Source organism: Danio rerio, chromosome 5 (genome assembly GCF_052040795.2).
Source record: "Danio rerio strain M-AB ecotype USA chromosome 5, GRCz13ab, whole genome shotgun sequence".
In the NCBI taxonomy this organism is placed as follows: domain Eukaryota; kingdom Metazoa; phylum Chordata; class Actinopteri; order Cypriniformes; family Danionidae; genus Danio; species Danio rerio.
In genome coordinates this window covers 47236074-47249403 of record NC_141025.1, presented here as the reverse complement: position 1 = coordinate 47249403, position 13330 = coordinate 47236074, and the positions used below count along the sequence as shown (strand labels likewise).

Here is a 13330-nt window from a genome sequence, read left to right as displayed (position 1 = left end):
AATGATACAGTTACATTTCTGAATGTATTTAGAGATTTGTTTTGCAGGCGCTTTACCAGTGCTTACTTGACTTTAAAATCTTGCCAGCATTACCAGCATTTTGTTTTTAGAAATTTGCCATTTAACCTTTTACTAAAAGATAAAAACAAAACAGACACACTTGAACAATAACGGACAGGCTAGAGGAGATTCAAGAGTTTTGTCTCTCAGTAGAAGTACACTTGCAGACAGAGAGAAGAGACAGGACTGCCATAAATGCCACATTCAGCTGAAATGCCTGTCATCCTGTCTCTGTCACTGTCTGTCATTGCCTCTATCCATCTTTGATCTGTGATTTCCCTGTATGTATGTATGATGTATGAAACTGTGGGGCTGTGGCTGTCAAAGAATGCTTTTCTATAGCGGTGTTTATGGCAGACAATGAAATCCAAATCTAAAAGAGGGAGAAAGAAGTGGAAGAACACTCTTGCAACTCTAAATTGCATGGCAAGTGCTTATGCAGCAACTGCCACCAAGATGTCACATCCTGTTTGTGTTCTGCTCGCCACTGCTGCTGTCACAGCTGACTTCTACACACTTTGGTGTGGCATTTTAATGTGACACTCAGCTCAGGAAAGTGTCTGAATGCCTTAACATGGATTAGGTTGTGTTTTACTGAGGCATTGAAAGTCAACAGTGAGAAGAACTGCTCTTTCTTTTGAATTTGTTTTAGCGATGAATAAAAATGATTTTATTTGGCTGGCAAGATGCAGCCACGATTTTGAACATCTTTTCACACTTTCTTTGATGAGAACTCTCACTTGAAATAGCATTGCAGATCTTGACATTAAGCACTCTCGTGGTAGTCAATAGTCTAGAGAGAAAAAGAGAGAGAGAGAGAAAATCATTGTAAATAAACTGATTATCATCGCTGTTTTTACTGTTTTATCCTAAAATGTTGATTGTAATATATATATATATATATATATATATATATATATATATATATATATATTAATATGATTTAATATATGATATATTACTTATATTTTTATTATATATATATATATATATATATATATATATATATATATATATATATATATATATATATATATATATAAATTTATTTTTTTTATTTTATTTTTTTTAATGTAAACTTTGTATCTGCTTTGGCAATACATTTGTAACATTTGTCATGCCAATAAAGCAATTATTGAATTGAATTTAATCAAAATAAATAAGTAAGAATACTTATTTATACATAAATGTATAAGAATAAATATTAGTATATTGTAATGTGCGTTCCATTGTTTACCAACAAAAAATGCCATTATTGCCCACTCTTGCACTATCAAAGTTAAATTCTCCTGCTGATTTCATAGCACTAAAGACAAGGTCAACTGTCAAGCACATTTTTAAAATAGGAAGATGGGAGGCCAATAGTAGAACAGTCTGCTTTGCATTCTTTATACCCAATGTCTTCTGATTGTAATGTAATACACTGGTGAATGATGGTGCATGGCAAAATTGCAAAGCTGTTTTATTTATTAATTATCTTATTGAATAAAGTAGGGCAACACTTTGGGTAGCGCTGTCACCTCAGATCAAGAAGGTGGCTGGTTCAAGACCCAGCTGGGTCAGTTGGCGTTTCTGTGTACTTGCATGTTCTCCCCATGTTGGTGTAGGTTTCCTCTGGATGCTCTGGTTTCGCATAGTCCAAAAACATGCACTATATAGGTGAATTGGGTAGGCTAAATTCTCCGTAGTGTATGAGAGTGAATGAGAGTGTATGGGTGTTTCCCAGTGATGGGTTGCATCTGGAAGGGCATCCGCAGCATAAAGCATGTGCTGGATGAGTTGGCGGTTCATTTCACTGTGGCCACCCCTGATTAACAAAGGGACTTAGCCGAAAAGAGATTGAATAAATACATGAATGAATGAACAAATGAACGAACGACTGAATGAAATAGTCAGTACTTAATTCAAAATGACTGGGGAAGTGCTGGAGTAGAACAAATTCATGTTACTACATTCTTGCCAAATAGCCTATGTGTGTTACATGAGAACTAGATAATTAATTTCTTTGGTAATTTCTTTTTTTTTTAATTCATTTGTTTGTTAAATAAAAAGTTCTAAATGGTAAACAACTTATTAAAAAACATCACATAATGTAGATAAGTTGCCATTTAATAGGAATATGTTAATAACCCAATTTTGACAAAAATGTCAGATAGAACCTTATCACCATAAGGTGACGAAATCTCTATGTACTGTTCAGCATTAATGGTGCCATCACAGAAGTGCAAGTTACTTTTGACCACAAAAAAGTCAAAGTAAAATTTAACATCAATAGTATTCACTACTGTCCCAACTTTTTCTTATTCAGGATATATATATATATATATATATATATATATATATATATATATATATATATATATATATATATATATATATATATATATATATATATATAAATTATATAAATTCATAATTCATAATTATAAGCCTCCCTGAATTATGAGACCGCTTGTTTATTTTTTCCACAATTTCTGTTTAACCGAAAAAAGATTTTTTTCAGCACATTTCTAAACAAAATAGTTTTAATAACTAATTTCTAATAACTGATTTATTTTATCTTTGCCATGATGACAGTAAATAATATTTTACTAGATATTTTTCCAAGACACTTCTATACAGCTTAAAGTGACATTTAAAGGCTTAACTAGCTTAATTAGGCTAACTAGGCAGGTTAGGGCAATTAGGCAAGTTATTGTATAACAGTGGTTTGTTCGGTAGACAGTTGAGAAAAAATATAGCTTAAAGGGGCTAATAATTTTGTCCCTAAAAGGGTTGTTAAAAAATTAAAAACTGCTTTTATTCTTGCCGAAATAAAAACAATAAGACTTTCTCCAGAAGAAAAAATATTATCAGACATACTGTGAAAATTTTCTTGCTCTGTTAAACATCATTTGGAAAATATTTTAAAAAGAAAAGGGGCTAATAATTCTGTCTTCAACTGTATAATATATATATATATATATATATATATATATATATATATATATATATATATATATATATATATATATATATATATATATATATATATATATAGATAGATAGATAGATAGATAGATGATAGATAGATAGATGATAGATAGATAGATGATAGATAGATAGATAGATAGATAGATAGATAGATAGATAGATAGATAGATAGATAGATAGATAGATAGATAGATAGATAGATAGATAGATAGATAGATAGATAGATAGATAGATAGATAGATAGATAGATAGATAGATAGATAGACGGCTACAAGAAATAGATGATTATACACAATCAACAATAATTGCGATGTTTTGAACTGCAAGGATTTGTTCACAGTTCAAAGGTAAATATGAGAGCATAATTCAGCAGCGGCAGAGCCTTTCATCTCATTTTGTTCAAGCAGCTTTTAACACCCTTAAAGACATCACTGTATGATCCTCTGTTTCACCACCAGACAATGGTTTGATGATACTCTGTTCCTTTGGAGAATCAATAAGATATTTCTTAAGGAGAACTGCACATGAAAAACATGCTCAATAAATACTTTTTGCATATCCTTTCGTGTGTTTAAGTACAATTCACAGTGTTATGAAATGCACTCAAAATTGCATGCTAAATTACAGGAGAACCTTTTTTCCTGCCTTTGATTTGTTTTTGTTTTTCCTCTGCTTTGATTCTGCCACTGAGCCTTGCTAATGGCCACTTTCTCCCATCCAATAAAGGCAAATTACTGAACTAAGAAAAAAAGAAAATTCAAGGAATGCTGGGATGAATATCAGCTGCCTGATAGCTTTGTTTTGTGTTTCATTAATTCCCAGACTGTGGGTGTTGAAGCGAGAGACACTTGAGACACAGACAGCAGGAGACTGATGCGCAGAATGGGACAGGATGAAGCAAAGCAGAGCCTTCTGAATTTGTCATGGAGTGTTTGTCTGAAGATATTTAATGGACGGCCATTCAGATCTAAAAGAACATTTTAATGTGTTCAAAGGAGAAATATGAATAGAATAAATATGGCAGGAAATGTGCTTTAAAAGAGATAATAATATATGGGGAAGAACAGAGGGGTTTCAACATGTCTTGTTTTGTGTGATTCACATTCCGTCCTTTTAGTACTGCATGACTTCCTAAATTAAAAGACTGTGGGAGTAGAATTTTACAGAGAGCTATCTAAATTATTATACATATTATACTTTTAAGTGTACAATGTAACATAATTGAATCTGATAATCATCATTGTGTGAGGCTCAGTGTCACATCTTGAGTTAAAAGATTTGCATTCATTTCCTTTCCTCATCACTGGAGTTCCATAGCAAAACAGCATTAATGTTACACACACAAAACAAGTTGTTTCTCATTGCCGTGGTACATTTTTCAGAACTCAACTGAAATTCTCAAAATGACTTGTTCTGCTTCCACGTCATGTAGTCATTTGCAGACATTGTAGAAGCAATTTCTCATTATTTTGAACAAATTGCAGATGCTTGTTTACATTTACACAACTGATGATTCATGATTGTTTGCTGTTTTGATCAAGATGCATTACTCTGCCTTTCTCTTGAATAGTCTAGGTATTATTTCATTGCATTAATAATTACAATTGGTTTCAGTGTTGGAGACATTTTGACTTCATTAAGTGTAATGAAGAACAATGGTAATTATTAATGGTCAAGCATATTTTCTTCACATTTCTATTAGACGTTGTACTTTGTAATTTGCCATGAATGATGCAGGTGAATCCTGACTTCTATTACTTATTGCAAAAAGTGTAGATCAGGGGTGCCCAAACTTTTTCTTTTTACTGTTGCCACAAGAACGTCACTGGTTCAAGTGCTTACTAGGTCAACCCATGTTTGTGTGCAGAGTTTACATGTTCTCCCTTTGCTCGTGTGGGTTTCCCCCAGATTCAAACCTGGTAAAAAAGCAGGAATAAAGGAAAGCAGTAATGATGAATGACGGAAAAAGTGGCCGAGGATTTAGGCATGTTTCTGATCAAAAACGAACCACTATTGTTGATCATGTACTCAGCCATTGTACAACTGCAGATGTAAGCTGAATTAAATGTGTTAAAAAAATTATGTATTAAATGGAAATGTACGCCCTGTCTAGTCTCTTGAAATCCCACGCTGTGCAATTTGTACATATCATCTGAAGAAGAAATGTCTAACCTGTGGTGAGAACATTAAGAAAAAAATATTTTTGGAGCAGTCGTTTGCCAACTTTGCCCTGCCTTTTACATGTGTACTGTTAAAATCAATGTTTGCTGACTGACTAAGTTTACATAAGGAAACACATTGCCATTTTGACAACATGGCTAAACATTCTGTTTGTATGGTTTATCAACAAGGACAAAGGCAATTGTCATTCTTGTGGCACTGGTGTGTTCATGGACACAAATGCGTACCATAAAAGGATTTTGAACACTGACATTGTTTCTGCCATTTAATTTTTCATTGTGTCACAAGATGTACAAGCTGTTTTAAAATTGTTCTGTGATATCTACATGGTGGGTTTACGCTTTCAGTAAGTTCAAAAATTCTCCAGAAATTATTTTATTAGCTCATTTGTTGCTTCATAAAATACCCCTAAAATCAAAAGGTCCATAATTGAACATATATGGCTTGTGTCGAGAATATCAATGAGCTCCGCTCTGAAGTACCGCTCTTACAAACAGACACACACACCACAGAGCATGATGTACGCTGAACACAGACAAATATAAACCAAATCAGAGTAAGGTTACCTATTTTGCTCAACAGATCTGTATTGGATAAAGGCTAAACTATAATTAAACTTGACAAAAGAGAGTGATAGGGGTGTAATGATTTGTATTTTGAAGCTAGTCAAAGAAAACTCAGCCAGCAATTAATATATGCCTCTGCATGAACAGATGACCTTTGAGCTGAGTGATTTAACATGATTCAGCAGTGTACATGTGTTTGTTGAAACATAGGGAGCGAATATCCCAATAAACAAGATACATTAACAAAAGATGTAACTAAACACACCGTATGCTTCTTCAGAGTGGAGATGAACAATCTGTAAATCTTGCACTTTGCGTTCTGAGGTAAGGTAAAAAAACATGCCTTATGCTGTCATTGGCCAGTAATGCATCGTAATCAATTTGCCGCTCTCGGATTCAAAATAAAAGTCCCAAATACATAGTAAGGGAAATATACTCTTAAAATAACTATGGGAGGAAAATTATCATTGTTGTATCACTATAAAACGTTTGGCTTATCAAATGCAGCCTGAGGTATGTATATTAATGATCTTAGAGCTTTATATATATATATATATATATATATATATATATATATATATATATATATATATATATATATATATATATATATATATATATATATATAAAATCTCAGAGCTGCATGTGAGTCGTGTTCTCTTAATGACGTAGATACTATTAAGGCCGGATGAATGACCATTAGTAGACATACATGCAAACGCAGAGGGATTGACCCATGAGTCTCATCACAGTTTGTTTTGTCCTGTGATTGGCTTGTTGTCCACCGGGGTTTTACACTCATGGAATTTACATGAGAAGAGGATGGTGTCTGAGGCTCACGATATGTCCATATCCATATGCTGATCTTTTATCGTCCTACTGTGCCTTGGTATACCCAGATTTTCATTATAGGGAACCTTTAGAAAAATTTGTGGTACGATATTTAGTTCAAGTCCCAGTTGAACCAGGAGGACTTTCTGTGTCGAGTTTGCATGTTCTCCTTGTGTCTGTGTGGGTTCCTCCCTATGCTCTGGTTTCGCTCACAGTCCAAAGACATTCGTTATAAATGACTTTAATGAACTACATTGACCGTAGTGTGTGAACAGGAGAGTGTGTGGTGTTTCCCAGTACTGAGGGTTATATTTTCAGTGGGAGGTGGTATCCACTGTGTATAACATATGACAAAAAAAAATTGCTGATTCATTCATATGAGGTGGTTTCTGATAATTCAGGAAATATGCCAAAAGTAAGTGATATAAGAAATGCTTTACTGCTGAATTTTAGAAATATACCAAATTGTTACAATTGTGTACAAACTGTTGAACTTGTGTCCATGTTGCTCGCTGCAATATCAATAACAACATATCATATTTGGTTGGATCTGAGTCTGAGCTTTTGATTTGATTTGTTTCCACAACCTTATGCAATGTCAAGTTTTTTTTTTTCCATTAGGAGCTGTTTATTTCTGGTCACAATCCAGTAAATGTAAGGACCATTATCTGAGCCTGAGGAACTTTGTAAAGTCTACAATATGACAAAAGTGTAAATTTGAAAAAAGTGTAAATGTCTGTGTGAGTTTGAAAATGGGTTCCTCTTTCACAATTTGAGCCTGAATTATCTTTGCATTGATATTTTGGAATGTGGCGATGGAATACGTGTCATGGCGTCACTAGGGGCTCAACTTTCATTCCTTTATTTTAATCATAAACCTCAGATTCTTCAAAGCTCCAATTCAAAAGCATGCTCATCACCACCAAGATAAAAGCACAGGCTTCTCAACGTTACTTGGTCTACTTGATAGATTATGGACTGCTTGCCTACTTGCTTCACTCCATTATTTACTCCTCGTTGGTCTCCAGTGATCTTCTTTCCTCGTGTCTCCAGCAATTGTCTCCTCATGCTGAGAAGTGTGCAATCCTTCACCTCCAGCAAGTGTTCTCCACCATTACCTGTAAAGACAGAAAACCTGATTATTCTTCTTTCTGCAATTGATTCATTCCACAAACTTAGAAAACTTACCTCAGTTCTGCTTGAAAGTCAATAAACCTGTTTCTTCTCCTCTGCTTCCTTTCTAAGTTGTTCTGTAATGTTGTTTTCTGACAGTACTTTAAGCAATAAAATGCTACACACAGCTTTAGTTGAGATTAAACAAATCATTGTATATAGTAAAACAGAAAAATATTGTAATATAGAATATCTTATTATTATTCTTAAGTATTTGCTTAATGAAATTCAAACAGCTACATTTGTCACATCGCCGGCTTGTTCCTGGTGTTGCGTTTACCATTCTCTCTCACCATCACGTTCCCTCAGTACAAATCATCGCTCTCCATCTCCTGCCACCCCTCATCATGCCCGAGCACATTCACCTGAGTACTAATAGGACACACCTGCACCAGCAATCACTGGTTCCCCATATAACCCCAGCAATTCCAGTCAGTCAGTGACTAATACTGAGGTCAGATGGTTCATCTTACCTGCTCTCTAACTTGCCTTCTTCCCAAGGACATTTCTCCTAAACCTGTGGATGCACAAGGTATCATTAAGGGAAGTGACTTTATGCTTAAATAAAGATCGTTTTTTTACATTGTGAACAACATTCCATCTGCTCCTCTGCAAAGGTGATCACTTGCCTGCTTCAGTTGTTTAATCCACTGTGTTTAAATAAATTTATGAGAAGAGAACCTTTCTTGTCCTCCTTGTGACTGTGAAACCTTTATAACTTTCATTTTTAGAGTTGTGACCATTTGGCTGAGTCATACACTTGCATGCATTTGAAATGAGCTGTACAGTCTGTATTTCAGTTCTCTGTTTGGCTTGATGATACTAATGAAGAAAAGAGAGAAGCTTATTCCAGTGTGCTAGGAGTATACTTTTCTTAAACCGAAACTAAGCTTTAGAAGAAAATATCCTTTATATTAAACCACTTCTCTAACAAGTACTTAGAAATTTATGAATTATACATGACTTTTTGACAGAATAATCTTCGTACAATTGGCCTATACTTGTTTACTGACATACTGTGACGACCCCAGGACTTCAGTATGGATGTGGCAGATCCTGATTGGGTGCCTGGTTGTCACTAATTGGCTCAAACCATATAAAAGTGTTTTGTGTGCTAGCTTCAGGAGGACGGTGTGGCTACGGGCCGTCCTCGTGTCAAGATCATCTCTTCCTTTCTGCAACCTAATGGTTTTGTTTAGCATTATTTATTTGTGTAGTTAAAGTAGTTATTTTCTTTATTTTTCCCCTAGACATTTGTTTGTTTGTTGATTTGTTGTTCTATTTAGTTTTATGTATAATAAATAAGTTGCATATACATTCTTTTGTTGTCCGAACTCTTTTATGTTGCGACTCAAACGAGGGGGTCGTAACACATACAATTATAACATGCACTGTAAGTCTATTTGGCATGCAGTTGCTTTTACTCTTAAGTGATCTATTAAAGAATCTTTATTTTTTTTAATAATGATTGGTGTGTCAACAAGGCTCAGATTCAAATGCAGCTTTTATTAAGAGTAGTCAAGCAGGCAAGATTCAGTGGAAGAGTAGACAGTGACAAATTAATCCAAAAGAGTAGTCTGTATAAAAGATGAAAAGTTCAAGGCAGGCGGCAAAACAAACACAGTAATGAGTGTAAATGGAAATAATGTTCACTACAGGGAAACAAGACTCAGTCAGGATGTGTGTGTGTGGTGTTTAACACCAAATTTAATTTAAGCCCTACCAAAGTGAAATAAAGACATGCACAAATTCGTGATACTATGTTACTTGGTACATTACAAGTATTTAAAACCCACAAGCAATATGTACCACCAAATGTACTATTAAGTAAAAATAATATCTGATACAGTGTCAGCTTATTCCATATCCCCTTACTAAGTATATAACACACTTAAAAGTAAACATTCACATACGAAAAAAATTTGGCCAATTTGGTCCCAAATAGTACACTTACAAACACTAGTACTTACAGCATGAATTATACCTCAACAGAAATTATATACATGTAGTAAAATGAACTAATAACTAACTTATGAAGTATATTTGTTCTTCATAAGGGTTGTTTTCCATTCAATTAATAATATTTGCGTTTTGGTATAAACATACAATCTGACTAAAGTTGAAGGCAGAATTATTAGTCCTCCTGAATTATTAGTCCCCTGTATATTTACACCCCCCGTCTGTTAAACAGAAAGATTCTTTTTCAACACATTTCTAAATATAATAGTTTTAATAACTCAATTCTACAAGCTGTTAATAACATCTTTGCCATGATGACAGAAAATAATATTTCACTAAACATTTTCAAGATACTAGTATTCAGCTTAAAGTGCCAGTTATATATATATATATATATATATATATATATATATATATATATATATATATATATATATGTATATGTATATATATATATATATATATATATATATATATATATATATATATATATATATATATGTATATATATATATATATATATATATGTATATATATATATATATATATATATATATATATGTATATATATATATATATATATATATATATATATATATATATATATATATATGTATATATATATATATATATATATATATATATATATATATATATATATATATATATATATATATATATATATATATATAATATTGCATGTTGAACATAGGCTGGGTTTTTATGAGCTCTAAAAAAGTGCATTGTGTGTTATTTGGTTCAGTCATGCCTGTGACCTAAAAATGAGTTTGACACCCATTATTTAAATGTGTGTGTGTGTGTGAGAGAGAGAGAAAGAGAGAGAGAGAGAGAGAGAGAATTCTTCGATGCAATAATACAAAGGTGTGCAGTAGGGACATTTTGCAGAAGTATAAGGGCTTATCTCTCAATGGCAGACACTCCACTCAGCATTCTCACTGAGCAGCCACCATTGAATGAGTTACAGCAGAGAGCACAACATTCAGTACAGGCATTGGTCAGTGAAGAAACTAGGACATGCCAAAAAATAGCCCTTGAAGGACATGGGTGGTGGATTTGCATACACATGTAGTTCTATGACAAGCTTGAAAAACATTTACATTTAACCTTCTGGTGTTTGTGATTCATTGAAAAGTTTAGATGGCCTGACATGTATGCTGTTTCCAGATTTTCATAAAGATTGCTAAAGCTTTCAGAAGACTGCTAAAACATATAGAATATAGAAAGTCTGTGTGAATGTGGGAGTCAGAGGCCATTAATATTCAGACAATTAACATTCAGTGTTTGAAAACTTACTATGAAAATATAGCTTGATAAGCAACTCATCGGGAAAATAGCTAAGCTGTAACAACACCTCTGAAAATAGCTAGCTAAGTTACTTCATACAAATGTTTGTTTTAATTTAAATATTTAGTAGAGTATATGACATTGTAGCTTTTTGTTTTGTGTAGTTTTCTGTCACCGGGTGTCAAGGGAACAAAGACAAGAGGTTGGATCCAAATGCAGTTTTTAATGAAAAAGATTATTTGTGCAGGCAAAAACAACTGAGGTCAAAAAACAAGAACTCTGGTAGCATGTAGGGCATTGAAAAATGCAAAAAAAAAAAAAAAAAAAAGCGAAACCATTCAGGTACTGACAAACAAAGACTCAGCATTGACTGGCGTGTGAAATGTGTATAAATAGTCCAAACAATTCATGATAAGGGTAGTCAGTGAATGGTGATTGGTGTGTGCAATGGCGTGCTGGGATATGTAGTTCCTGAATGACGTTAGGGTAGTATGCCAGCTCTTTCAGGAGCAGATTACTGGTTATGTGACAGTTTTCAACTGTCAAGAGTTAAAGTACAAGACTGCAAAAAAATAAGTAGCATTGTAATAAACAAAATAATTAGCTTCGGTTAAACACATGAAAAAAAAAAAAAAAGTTCTTCAGATTAGTCCCTTTATTAATGGCCGTAGTATGGATGTTTTCCAGTACTGGGTTGCAGGCACGTGCACACATAGGGCTCAACCTGTGCAGTGCACATGCCCTTTTTAGTCTTGGATAAAAAGTGCCCTTCCAAAATGATCAAAAGTGCCCCCGCGACGCGGCACACCCTCTGTCCCGCTCTTCAGTAGGCGCGCGACAACACCGCTCTTGAGTACGCGCACGACAACACAGTTGATCAGAACGCGCGCGACAACACCGCTCTTCAGTACGTGCGCAACACCCCCCCCCACCCCCACCCCGCTCTTCAAAAAATTATCCTGCACATGCCCTTCGGACGGTCTCTGCACGGGCCTGCTGGGTTGCCACAGCGGAATGAACGGTCAGCTTATGCAGCCTATGTTTGACACAGTAGATGCCCTTCCGGCTGCAACCCAGTACTGAAAAACATCCATTCACACCCACTCACACTATGGCCAATTTAGTTTATTCAATTCATCTACAAGTCATATCTTTGAACTTTGGGGGAAATCGGAGCACAAGGTTCTTCAGGTCAACTGGTTTCAACTGGTAGAATACTTCAGGAATTCAAATACCACTGTTACTTGACAAATAGTATTTACAAAATAACACACATTAATAGGTAAATAAATGTAAAACCATGAGATGTGGGATTTACTCTGTTGAAAATATGTGATCCTATGTGGCTTCAGACCAGTGCAGGTTCAAAAAGCAAGCTACTCCGCTTGTTGCTGGAAAAAAAAAAGCTACTAGAAAAGCTACATTTTATCAAAAGTTACTTTACAAAGGTTAGCACTGTCACCTCACAGCAAGAAGATCACTGAGCTAGAGTTGGCATTTCTGTGTAGAGTTCGCATGTTCTCCCTGTGTTCTAGAGGTTTCCCCCACAGTCCAAAGACATGCAGTATAAGTGAATTGGATGAACTAACTTGGCCATAGTGTATGATTGTTCGAATGAAAGTGTGTATTTGTGTTTCCCAGTACTAGGTTGCTGCTAGAAGGGCATTCGCTACATAAAAGCATATGCCGAAAGATTTGGCAGTACTATTGCTGTGGTAACTTCTGATAAATAGAGATGGGTGTGGATGCAGACCTGATGCAGTGCAATCTGGGCTGCATCTAATGCTTTTTATAGGCTCACCTAACCCCACGCCTAACCCTACCCCTCACAGTGACGTCACTAGCTCCATTTGAGTGCATTGTGTGTGACATCGCATGATGCAATCTCAGCTTGCATAACTATTGGATAAATAAGGGACCTAGCTGAAGGAAAATGAATGAATGAATGAATGAATGAATGAATGAATATATTGGTGATGCATTTAAAAAAAAAAAAAAACATTGCTGCTATTTTCTTTCCTGTATGATCACATTTGAGTATTGAGCATTTGAAGTTTCTCCCCTGTTATGAGAGGAAAGAGGTAGTGCTAATGTGTTTGTCAACCTGAATCAGTCATACAGATTGTAAAACAAGAGATGCCAAAATAATTATGAAAAAAACTTACCAATGTTTACCATTTAATTATATACTGTAAGAATCCTCATTGTGGAGAACATGAGATGAAAGTTGGTTAGAAAAAATATTAACCCACGTAATATATCAGCTACACTCAAAAAATAAT

The 13330-nt window shown here is 34.5% G+C and overlaps 1 long non-coding RNA gene across 2 annotated transcripts; it reads right to left on the bottom strand.

Moving 5' to 3' along the window:
* Positions 1–676: 676 nt before the first annotated feature.
* LOC141385596 (uncharacterized) lies at positions 677–8071 on the bottom strand. 2 transcript variants are annotated; one of them, XR_015491696.1, is made up of 3 exons: positions 7800–8071; positions 7602–7729; positions 677–853 (listed from the first exon to the last, which is right to left on the bottom strand). It is a non-coding gene; the product is annotated as an uncharacterized LOC141385596 (long non-coding RNA). The 2 variants fall into 2 exon arrangements; XR_015491697.1 differs by having other exon boundaries at positions 7606–7729.
* Between the last annotated feature and the right edge of the window lie 5259 nt (positions 8072–13330).